Source organism: Cebus imitator, unplaced genomic scaffold, assembly GCF_001604975.1.
Source record: "Cebus imitator isolate Cc_AM_T3 unplaced genomic scaffold, Cebus_imitator-1.0 Scaffold117, whole genome shotgun sequence".
In the NCBI taxonomy this organism is placed as follows: Eukaryota; Metazoa; Chordata; class Mammalia; order Primates; family Cebidae; genus Cebus; species Cebus imitator.
In genome coordinates this window covers 1351334-1364034 of record NW_016107432.1, presented here as the reverse complement: position 1 = coordinate 1364034, position 12701 = coordinate 1351334, and the positions used below count along the sequence as shown (strand labels likewise).

At 34.8% G+C, this 12701-nt stretch overlaps 1 pseudogene across 1 annotated transcript; it reads left to right on the top strand.

The window, feature by feature from the left end:
- Positions 1 to 2696: 2696 nt before the first annotated feature.
- Positions 2697 to 9310, top strand: LOC108311489 (annotated as a pseudogene). Its single transcript, XR_001828229.2, has 3 exons — positions 2697 to 2726; positions 3075 to 3152; positions 8486 to 9310. The product of XR_001828229.2 is annotated as a transcription elongation factor A protein-like 4 (transcript).
- Positions 9311 to 12701: the final 3391 nt, after the last annotated feature.

The following is a 12701-nucleotide window of genomic DNA, read 5'->3' as shown; positions in this document are numbered from 1 at the left end:
GCCAGTTTCACTCCCACCATGCCCCTCCAGCAGCACCAAGTTTATTTCCAAGTATTAGGTGAGCAGGGCTGAAACTTGCTACAGATATAAGGCACATGTAATAAAAGGATTGGGCATTTAACACAAGGGGATGAATATTCATGTCTTTTCTCGGAATGAACAGAGAACTCTTTAGGACTGGTGTGCCTTTTTTTTTTTTTTTTTTTGGTTTCTTCCAGTCATTGTCATGGTGATTGTAAACTGTGATGGCACTGGTTAGAGTGTCAATTAACATGGAAATTACATTATAATTAATTTTCAAGTTCTTCAAAGGTCAAATGAGCTGCCATCTTGGATTCCTCCTTGAGTTTCAGCTGGTTTAATTATGAGGGGGATCTTCTGATGGCAAGGCTCCTGTTTCTTAAAGATAAGCAGAGTTAAGGCAGGGCAGAAATTTAGCTAGGTCACGTAGGCATTACACTGGGTAACAAAGGGAGGTCAGCTGATGTATATTGAAAAGACCACACACCAGAGGCAGCTACTGCAAGTATTTTATCTATTTTTTAAACCTCTGATTAAAAATATAAGTTTTGTCAATTAGTACAATAGATGTTAGGGTTTTCTTTTTTTTAATATATTGATGAAATTATTGCTGTTAAAGGTCTGTTGCTTGGCTAAAAATATTGTAAAGAAATGTCCTAACTTTATATGAATATGATAAGAATAGCAACTTCAATAATCTGAATACTTAGCAATGGTGCCTTATGCTTGGTCCCAAAATAATAGTGGACTAGAAAGTTAATCGTTCTATTTTAATGTTTCATTAATTCACTCTTGAAGGACAATGCTTTTCTGAAACTCAGATTCAACCCATTATGATCTTACACTGATACAGAATTAATCCTAACCAATTTTCATTTCTTAACTACAGATACAGTTTATATCTCTTGAAATAAAATTGATGTTTTAAAATTTGTTATCTGTTATGCTAATATTTGTTTCCTATAGATTTTCATCATATGAAGCAAAATATCATAAGAAGTGAATAACTGGGTAATTATTTTGTAATTATTTCTTTTCTTTAGGTTTGTGTTCCTTTGTTCTTTAAGTTTCAGTTGATCTGAATTCATCTGCTTAGAAATTATTTTGTGAAATGCAATATTTTTGCAAAGAAAATTCATTGTTATTTTTATTTCTCACTATTTAAAAACAAATATAATATAAACACATGAAACGACTGTTTCTATTTGATGGATTTCTCTATATAGACTTTCAATGAAATGAAAAATTAGCTTAATAATGGCTTAACAGTTATTAATGATAATATAATTATATCAGACTTATCATGACAATTGTTTTCTTCCATGCCTAGATGGAAAGATGATTCACTTACGCATACAACTGCTTCCTCCTAATTGGAGTATTTGTGTCTAAAGATTTATAAATTAATGGTAATGTCAAGTTGATACAATTCAATCCAGGGAATTAGTTCCTATGATACATTTAATAAGCTTTGGATATATAGGGTGCTGTGGTTTGAATGTTTCTATCTCTCAAAATTCATGTTGAAACTTAATGTCCAATATAAGAGTATTAAGAGGTGGGCCTTCAGAAGATGTTTAGGACATAAGGGCTCCACCCTCATGGATGGGATTAGTGATTCATGAAAGGGCTAGAGGGAACTAACCAGACTCTTTATCCCTCCACTTTCTACCATGAGAGGATGCAGCAAGACGGTCCTCACCAGACACAGGATGCCAGTGCCTTGACCTTAGACTTGTCAGCCTTTAGAACTGTAAGAAATAAATTTCTGTTCTTTATAAATTACCCATTCTGTGTTATTTTGTTATTATAGCACAAATGAAACAAGATCAGTGGCTTTAAGCCTTTTGAAGTCTGCAAGTCCGTTTGATAAATTACAGTAGTCCCCCTTATCCATGGTCTCATTGCAGTTACCCTCAGTGAACCATGGTCCAAAATATTTTATAGAACATTACAGAAATAAACAATTCATAAGTTTTAAATTGCATGCCATTCTGAATAGCATGATAAAATATTGTGCTGCTCTGCCTCATGTTGCATAGTACATGAATTATCTCTTTGTCTAGGATGTCCACTCTGTGCATGCCACCCACCCATTAGTCGCTTTATAGTCATCTCAGTTATCAGATCAACTGTTGTGATATCACAGTACTTATGTTCAAGTCACTCTTATTTTACTTAATAATGGCCCCAAAGCATAAGGGTAATGATGCTGGCATATTGTTACAATTGTTTTATTTTTTAGTTATTGTTATTTATTTTTTAGTTATTTATTTTTTAGTTATTGTTGTCTCTTACTATGCTTAATTTGTAAATTAAACTTTATCATAAGTATGTATGTCTAGGAAAAAATATGGTGTATATATAGGGTTCAGTACTATCTATGGTTTAAGGCATCCACTGGGGGGTCTTGAAATGTAACCCCTGTGGAGAAGGGAGGACTACTGTACTGATAAAAACTACTAACACTCTTCAGAGAAAACATGCATACATACACTCAAACTTTACATTCAAAATAAAGAGACTCTCAGACTGCCTAAAGCTTATCCACATAATAAGAATCCATACAGTAGAAGCATATAGAAAAACAAAATTTAAATATACAACTGCTCCTTTTATCCAAGACTGTATCAATGCCAATAATGCTTTATTGCTCTATGATTCAGGCATACAGCATGGAGCTTCAGGTTAATAGGTTCATAAGGGTAAATCTACTGGCATTCCTAATGTAATACTGTCTCTCAGGGGGCTGCCACACATTAACCAAGTTCTCTGAGATCAAAGCATAGAACCAGAAAGCCAATTTGTTAAATTACAATGAGAAATATGCTGTCACAGAGTGCCCTCAGGGCAGATCTACGGAGGAGACCAAATCCTAATCAGAAAGTTGCTTCTGAATTTGGAGTCCAAATAAGGTGTGTTATATGAACTTAAGGCATATTATCTGTCTCACCCGAGGGATGATGTTTCCTATGAAAACCGGAATACTTAAATTTCATTCTCCCTCTAGGGGCTTTGTAATTTAAGGCTAAAGTTTTTATTCTCTACTTTAGGCAAATTCCAAGTCAGTCCAGGGCCTTCTCTTTGATCTTAAAATTCAGCAAGAAGGTTTTGGGCATAATATGCCCAAAGTGAGCCCTGTCTGTGTACAGCCTTGTCTGCGGAGGGAAGAAATCTCCTGAATCCAGTGCCAGGAGTGCTTATTCCACAGATTCTCATGACAGCCTTTCCCTCATTTCCACCCTGCTCAGAGGTGAGGGGCTGAAGATCAAAGCTAACTAACTCAAGTGAGACTCAATTTGATTACTACATACCAAGAAGGTTGAGATTTTTCCAATTAATTTGCTATATGACTGATCATTGAGTCAATCACTTTACCTCATAGATTAAATGATTTATCCAAAGGCATACAGCTTGTCAGGAGTGAAGTAGAACTAAAATCTAGGATTGGTTCTGCCCACAGAGGTAAATATTCAGGGGGTCCCCACTCTTTGGAGTGCCTTTTTCAAAATGTTCCAAGTCTCCTCTAGTGCCTGGTACTGATCAATAATGCTCCCTGGAAAGAGTACATAATCCTGGAGTGTCAGCCACCTGGGCTCCAACACGCTTTCTCCTTTCCAAGACTCTAACATCCACATGGGGTGAGGCGAGCTCTGGGACTTGAACCAGTGGTGTTGTCCCGGACCTATATCAGGTTCCAGTGGGGAAGTCTGTTGAGAAATTTCTGTCATTGCTCAGCATTCTTCTTTTTTTTTTTTGTGAATTTTATGCATTTTTAATGTTACAAATATGGTCTTTTTTGTTGCATTTTAGGTTTGGGGGTACATGTGAATAAAATGCAAGATTGTTGCATAGGTACACACATGGCAGTGTGATTTGCTGCCTTCCTCCCCTTCACCTATACCTGGCACTTCTCCCCATGCTATCTCTACCCAACTCCCCACCCCCCACTGTCCCTCCCCTATTTACCCTCAACAGACCCCAGTGTGTAGTGCTCCCCTCCCTGTGTCCAAAAATTTTTGCAATCTACCCATCTGACAAAGGGCTGATATCCAGAATTTACAAAGAACTAAAACAGATTTACAAGAAAAAAAACAAACAAGCCCATTCAAAAGTGGGTGGATGATATGAACAGATACTTTACAAAAGAAGACATACATGAGGCCAACAAACATGTGAAAAAATGCTCATCATCACTGGTCATTAGAGAAATGCAAATCAAAACTGCATTGAGATACCATCTCACGCCAGTTCAAATGGTGATCATTAAAAATTCTAGAAACATTGATGGGCATTTGGGTTGGTTCCAGGTCTTTGCTATTGTAAACAGTGCTGCAATGAACATTCATGTGCATGTGTCCTTATAGGAGAACAACACATCATGGAATATTATGCAGCCATCAAAAATGATGAGTTTGTGTCCTTTGTAGGGACATGGATGAACCTGGAAATCATCATTCTCAGCAAACTGACACAAGACCAGAAAATCAAACAGCACATGTTCTCACTCATAGGCAGGTGTTGAACAATGAGAACACATGAACACAGGGAGGGGAGCACTACACACTGGGGTCTGTTGGGGTGAAATGGGGGAGGGACGGGGGGGTGGGGAGGTGGGGAGAGATAGCATGGGGAGAATTGCCAGGTATAGGTGAAGGGGAGGAAGGCAGCAAATCACACTGCCACATGTGTACCTATGCAACAATCTTGCATGTTCTTCACATGTACCCCAAAACCTAAAATGTAATTAAAAAAAATCTAGAGACAACAGATGCTGGAGAGGATGTGGAGAAATAGGAACACTTTTACACTGTTGGTGGGAGTGTAAATTAGTTCAACCATTGTGGAAGACAGTGTGGCAATTCCTTAAGGGCCTAGAAATAGAAATTCCATTTGACCCAGCAATCCCATTACTGGGTATATATCCATAGGATTATAAATTGTTCTACTATAAGGACACAAGCATGTGAATGTTCACTGCAGCACTGTTTACAATAGCAAAGACCTGGAACCAACCCAAATGCCCATCAATGATAGACTGGACAGGGAAAATGTGGCACATATACACCATGGAATATTATGCAGCCATCAAAAATGATGAGTTCAAGTCCTTTGTAGGGACATGGATGAACCCGGAAACTATCATTCTCAGCAAACTGACACAAGAGCAGTAAATCAAACACCACATGTTCTCACTCATAGGCAGGTGTTGAACAATCAGCATTCTTCTTTTGCAGGATAATGGGAGAGCAAGCAGATAGAATGGTCCTGGCCTAAGACTTTGGATAACATTTCACTCACAGTAGACACAGAATGAGCTCAGGTCTTTGGTCTATAAAAGTCCCACTACTAACTCTGAGATTTAGCCACGTGTGTGGACTCATGTGTTGGCTATTGCTTGTTCATGTTCCATCAGCAGTGCTACCTCTTGTCTATAGAACCTGAGGGTGGCAGGAGGCAGCAGGCATTCTTCATACCATGTACCTCCTGCCTCCTGCCACCTGAGGCAGTCACCCTATCCCCTCTATAGACTTGAGGTGCGGGTCAGTCAACTCTTTTGAGCAACTCCTCCTATCTTCCCTGAGGGCTGAAAGACCATTGCTCTGCAAAGCCTATTGACCTTTTTGATTGATGTCAGCTCCTCTGTCAGAGCCATACAATAAAACAGCTAACACAGAAGGTTTAATTAAGATCTAAACTCTTAAAACATAATTCCCTAACAGTACAAGTTTCACTCAAAAAATTCAGTCAAGAACCAAGAAGATTTCAAATTAAATTTAAAAAGACAATCAATAGATGGCAACATTGTGATAAAGACAAAGATTTTATAGTAGCCATGATAAAAGTGCTTCAATAAGCAATTATAAACACAATTGAAACAATGTTTTTAAAAATCGAAAGCGTACACAAGGATATAGAAGGTCTTAGTAAAGAAAGAAGATATAAAGGGGAATCAAATGGAAATCTTGACATTTAAAGATACAATAACTAAAATTAAGAATGTCATGAATGCAGTGGATAGACTCAGTGGCAGATGTCCTTTGAAGAGTGCAGAGAAAAAATATTAATGAATTGGGAATTAGAACAACAGAATTACCCGAATTGAACTACAGAGAAAAAATAGACTAAAAAAAATGGAACATAGCCTCGGGCATCTAAGATAGCCTTAGGCATATAACAAAAGATGTAATAGTTATGATTCTAGAGAAGAAAGAGGGGAGACTACAAAAATATTGGGAAAATAATTGCTAAATTTTCTAAAATTTGTCAACAAACATAGACATACAAATTCAAGAAGCTGAGGAAATATCAAATAGGCTTAACTCAGATAAATCACTTCCAGAACCATCATAATTAAACTGTTGAAAAGTGAAGACAAAAAAAAAATTGAAAGTAACCAGAGGAAAACAACACCTTAACAATAGAGGAAGAGCAATTTGAATGTCAAACAGATTTCTTATTGAAAACTATGAAGGCTACGGGATAGTCCTCAGATGGCCTTGTGCTAACCCAGCCTTTCTCTCCTTTTTTTGCCCATAGATCTCAGAATAACTGTAGAATGTACTGGGAATGCAACATTTTGAGATAGGAAGGAACTTCCCGAAATAGCCTAGGCTTTGCTTGTTTCCCTCTTCACCTCAGAGCAGGATGCTCTATAGCACTTTAGCACAGTGATTCCCATAACAGAAACATACCTGTTTCTTTTCTTTATTTTTTTTGGAGCAATTGTTAATGGTATTGTATTTTCAATTTCAGTGCCTAGATTTTCACTGCTAGTATATAGAAATGCTATTAATTTTAATATATTGGTCTCTATCTTACAGCCCTGCTGAGCTGAACCTATCTATTAATTCTAGGAGGCTTTGTCTTGATTCCTTGAGATTTTCTATAGAAAACAAAAAAATCAACCATAAACAAAGATACTGTTATTTATTTATTTCTGAATTAAAAGTAGCAAAATTAGAGCAATGGAGAACAAATTACTGGTTGCGAGCATTAAGGAAGGAAGCTGATGTGGCTATAAAAGGTGATACCAAGGATCTGGTTGTTATGGAACTATGTTACATCTTTCCTATATCAGTGTCAATATCTGTGTTGTGATATGGCACTGTTTCTGTAAGATGTTACTATTGGGGAAAACTTAGTGAAGAGTATACAGCATCTCTCTGTACTATTTCTTTCAACCACATGAGGATCTATAATTATCTCAAAATAAAAGTTTTAATTAAAAATGTCAATGAAAGTTTGTTCATTTAATTGAGTCCAATCTAATAAAAGAAATACTATTTTGACATTTTCCTGAGGCCAGAACACATGACACTTGCACTTTCATGCCCATATCATAAAATATATGCTACACTGAATTTCCGATCAATTTATATCATCTGAGGAAAATCACAGTATCTCATATAAGCATATATGTTTAAAGCTCTTAAGTTTATACACCCAGAGCCTAGAAGTTATAAATAAATCAGATAATGGCTTAAAAATAAATTGATGAGACTCTATCTCTTTCTATTCCTATTCCTGACTTTTATCTTTATATCTTTGGAAACTCTTAATATGTTTGCTGTAAGCAGAGACTTCTGATATTTGCTCAGCTTGACAAAATGCATAATAGAAGTTGGAGTGCCTAGGAAAATAAATAACATGGGAATTTATTCCCATTTTCCAAATCTAGAAAAGTTGTACTGACAATAATAAAGAATAACATTGCTTTCAGTAAATCAATGATATTCAGAAATTTTATCAATAATAAAAAGTTTTAGCCTAGAAATATTGAAATTAAAGTTCTCATCCCTGGTCCTCATGATTTGAACCCACTCATGATTTTTTTTAAACCCATAAAATAAGAAATAAAATGCTCAATGTAGGGTGGATGGTTTTCACTATGGAGTCAATTCTAAACACTCTTCCTTTTATACTTTGTCTTTTAAAACTATAAAATACAATGAACTAATTTAACTTTGAGACAAAATAAAAACCTGAGATGGAAAAAAAATAAAAAAATCTTCAAAGTTATTTCATTAATTTTTTTCAACATTTAATGAGCATGAACTATAATACAGACACTTAAGATATATTAGTAAACAAGACAGACTGCCTTCATGGAATTTATATTCCAGTGGTAACCATTCTAGATCATGTCCTTTGCAAGAACACGGATGAAGCTGGAGGCCACTATCCTTGGCAAATTAATACAGGAACAGAAAACCAAATACTGCATGTTCTCACTTATAAGTGGGAGCTAAATAATGGGAACAAATGGACACATAGAAGAGGAGAACATACCCTGAGGCCTTTCAGAGCATGGAGGGTGGAAGGAGGGAGAGGATCAGGAAAAATAACTAATAGGCTTAATACCTGGGTGACAAAACAATCTGTACAACAAACCCCAGGTTTCTTACCTATGTAACAAACCTGAATGGGTACCCCTGAACTTAAAATACAAGTTAAATTTAAGAATGAAAATGAAAATGAAGGAATGCCTTCAAACCAAGGAAAGATGGAAAATGAAGAACAGCCACAGGACGAGGGAAAGCCAGAAGTAGCTTGTACTCTAGAAGACAAGAAGTTAGAAAATGAGGGAAAGACAGAAAACAAGGGCAAGACAGGAGATGAAGAAATGTTAAAGGATAAAGAAAAGCCATAGAGTGAGGAAAAGGCAAAAGAAGAAGGAAAGTCAGAGAAGGAGGGAGAGGCAGGGATGGAGGGAGGATCAGAGAGAGAGAGAGAAAACCAGAGAGAGAGGGAGAGCCAGAGTGTCAAACAAGGGCTGCAGGGAAGCGCCCAGCGGAGGATGGTGTACCCAGGAAAGCCAAAAGAAAAACAAATAAGAGGCTGGCTCATTACCTCAAGGAGTATAAAGAGGCCATACAGGATATGAATTTAAGCAATGAGGACATGATAAGAGAATTTGACAATATGGCTAAGGTGGAGGATGAGAAGAGAAAAAAGCAAACAGAAATTGGGGGCGTATTTGTGGATGCAAAGAAATTTACAGAACCCCTTCTACCCTAGAGGTCCAAGGGAGTTCAGGGGTGGCTGCAGGGCCCCACGAAGGGACACTGAAGACATTCCTTATGTGTAGTGTCCCTGGCAGGCATATACCAGACCATGTGCTTTAACCTTATGGTAATACTTTAGGCATCCCTCCTGTTACTAGCAGCCTTTTGACCCAAATGCAACATGGTGTTCTCAGTAGCAAATTTTCACCTATTACATGGAAAAATGTTTATGGTGCATTGTAAAATTAAAAAACACAACTTGCAGAACCAAAAAAAAAAAAAAAAGGAAACCATTCTAGAGTAATTATTTCTATTATGTATATATGTACCCATTTTGTATTATTATTTCTGTAAGCATAGGAAAGTTAGATTACTGTTGCTTTTGGAGGCCATAATTTCTCTAAATCTTTCCTATCTATTGTTCACAATAGCTCAAAACTTCAAATTTTCATCAACAGGTGAATGGATAAACAAACTGTGGTATATTTAAATAATGGTCAATTATCCCACAACAAAAAGAGAATGAACTGTTGATATAGGCAACAAGGAAGACTCTTAAAAAATTATGCTGAGCAAAAGATGCCAGACACAAAAGAATACATACAGTATAACTCCATTCTATGAAACTCTAGAAAAGATAAATCTACTCTATGGTGACAAAAACCAGATCAGTGGTTGTTTGGGGCTAAGGCCAAAGAAAATTGATAGGGAAGATAAGTTTGGAAAATGTTCTATATTTGTATCTTGATTGTTGTGTTGGTTATATAAGTGTACACATTTTCAGAATTCATTAAAATGTACATTTAAAATGAATGCATTTTATCATATGTAAATTATTTTTAATAAAGTATTTACAAATCCACATAATTTGTTATAGACTCAAAAAGAAATTAATAAAAAATTATTAGAATTAACAGAATAAAAGAGAAAATCATAATATCATCAAATTAGATGCAGAAAAAACATTGGTGAAAAACTCACTTATGTTTTTTTCTTAAAAAAAAAAAAATTAGCAAAGAGAAATAGAAGCCTATCTAAGAAATAAACAAACCAAACCCAACAAAATCCCCATCAAAAAATGTTAAAATGTTGAAAGCTTCTCTCCTGAGATTTAGTATGAGATAATGTCTATTATCACCACTTCTTTTCAGTATTGTACTGGAAGTCCTAGCCAGTGCAATAACAACAACAACAACAAAATGAAATTATAAGGATTAGAAAAGAAGAAATAAAACTGTTATTATTCACACATGACATTATGCTAATGAAAATTTGAAGGAATCTATGGATAAACAAAATTGAGTAATCTCTTCTGATAAATGTATAAAATCAATCGCATGTCTGAATGTTCAGAACAAATGTTTGGAAATGAGATTTTTTAAAAGATATTTTTTACAACTATCGAAAAAGTAAATAGCTAGGTTTAAATCTAATTAAAGATGTGTATGATATCGACATGGGAAACTAAAAAACATTACTAAACAAAATTAAATACCTAAATAAAAGGAGTGATATATCATGTTCATGAAGTGGAAGATTAACAGTTGCAAAAAGTAATTCCCCCAGATTGATCTACACAAATAGTAAAATCTAAATCAGAATCCAAGCAGATTTTGTGGGGATTTTTTTGTTTTAGAAATTTGACAAATTGACTCTAAAATTAGATACAATTCCAAAGGTCCAAGAATAACAAAAGCATCTTGAGAAATGTTGGAAGACTGATACTATCAGATATAAATATTTATAACAAAATTACAGCAATTAAAGCCAACTGACATTTGTGTATGAATAGATAAGTAAAGAAATATTACAAAATGTAGGTGCAAGAAACAAATCTATGCATATATGGTCACTTGATAACAACAACATTGCCAGTACATTACAATAGCTGAGAAGGAAGCCTTTTCCAATAAATAGCACTGGATCAATTGAAGAACCATACGAAAAAAATAGTTATGCAGTACTTCCTCATATTATACACAACAGGTAAGTTACAGATGGATTATACTTGAATGTTAAAGATAAAGCAATAAAGTTTCTCACTGTTAATATAAGATATTGGGTTGATATCCTATATGGTGGACCTATATAACCTATCTGACTTGGGCTGATAAAGATTTCTTGAACACAAGAAGCACCAAGTTTAAACAAAAAGATTAATTCGCTGATTGCATTAATATAAAAAAAATTATGTTTCTGTCATTGGCAGCATCATTAAACACATTACTAGTAGAAAAAAAGGCAAATCACAGAGTAAGAGAGATATTTCCAATTCTTGTATTTAAAAATCATAATATAAATAAATAAATAAATAAATATATACATATATATATATATTAAAATCATCATATAAAGCTGGAAACCATCATTCTCAGCAAACTGACACAAGAACAGAAAACCAAATACCACATGTTCTCACTCATAAGTGTGTGTTGAACAACAAGAACACATGGACACAGGGAAGGGAACATCACACACAGGGGCCTCTTGGGGTGTAGGAGGCTAGGGGAGAGACAGCAAGTTGTGGGTGGATAGGGGAGGAATAGAATTAGGAGAAATATCTAATGAGGATAACAGGGTGATGAATGCAGCAAACCACCATTGCACATGTATACCTATAAAACAAACCTGCACATTCTGGGCATGTACCCAAGAACTTAAAGTATAATAAAAAAAAAGAAAGAGAAAAATCATCATATGTTTTAGAAACTCCTACAAATCAGTAAAAATAAAAATAGACAATTCAGTAAATATAAAAATGGTAAAAATAAAAATAATACGCGCTTCACAGAAAACATTATCCAAAAGTAATAAACATATATGAAAGTGCTAGAGCTCATTAGTCATCAGAAAAGTACAAATCAAAATACTGGTACTAGTCATATACAAGTGCACAAGCTTCACAGGCTAAAATGAAAATATTTGGTAGTACCAAGAGCTGGCAAAACATGGAAGTATCATATATTACTGGTGGAAGTGTCAATTGATGCAACTTATTTGGGGAAATGGTACTAAAGATGAACTTATACTCGTCCTAGAATTCAGCAATTCCAAATTTATATATATAAACTCAAAAGAAATGAGTACACATATACACCGAAAGAACAAACAAAAATATCAATAACAGAATTATTCTTTGTAGGTAGAACCTGGGGAGGAAAGGATGACATTTCAAACTTATGGAATGTGCCTAAGGAACTATACATAGCCTTAAATTTTTATGTTACAATGAAGAGAGATTGAAAATTTTAAGTACTCAACTAAAAAAAAAAAAAAAAAAAAAAAAAAAAAAAAATAAAAAAAAAAAAAAAAAAAAAGACAAAAATCAAAACACAACAAAGGTCATTCTAAGAAGGAATAAGAATTATACAAATAAGAAATAATATAACAAAAATAGTATAATAGAAAAGATTAATAAAGCCAAAAGTGGTTCTTTGAAAAGCATTTAAATAGAAAAACCTCTGGCAAGACTGGTCAAGAAAGAAAAGAGATAGTACAAACACATGCTGTTTGGAATCTTTTTAAGAATAGTAAATATAAATGACATGATAAAAATCCTATGAAGGACTCTATGCTAATACATTAAAAGTGAACAATTATTAGATAAATTATCAAAATTGTCTTTTAATACCAGTATTAAGGGCCCAGGAACTATTAACAGGATGACCATAT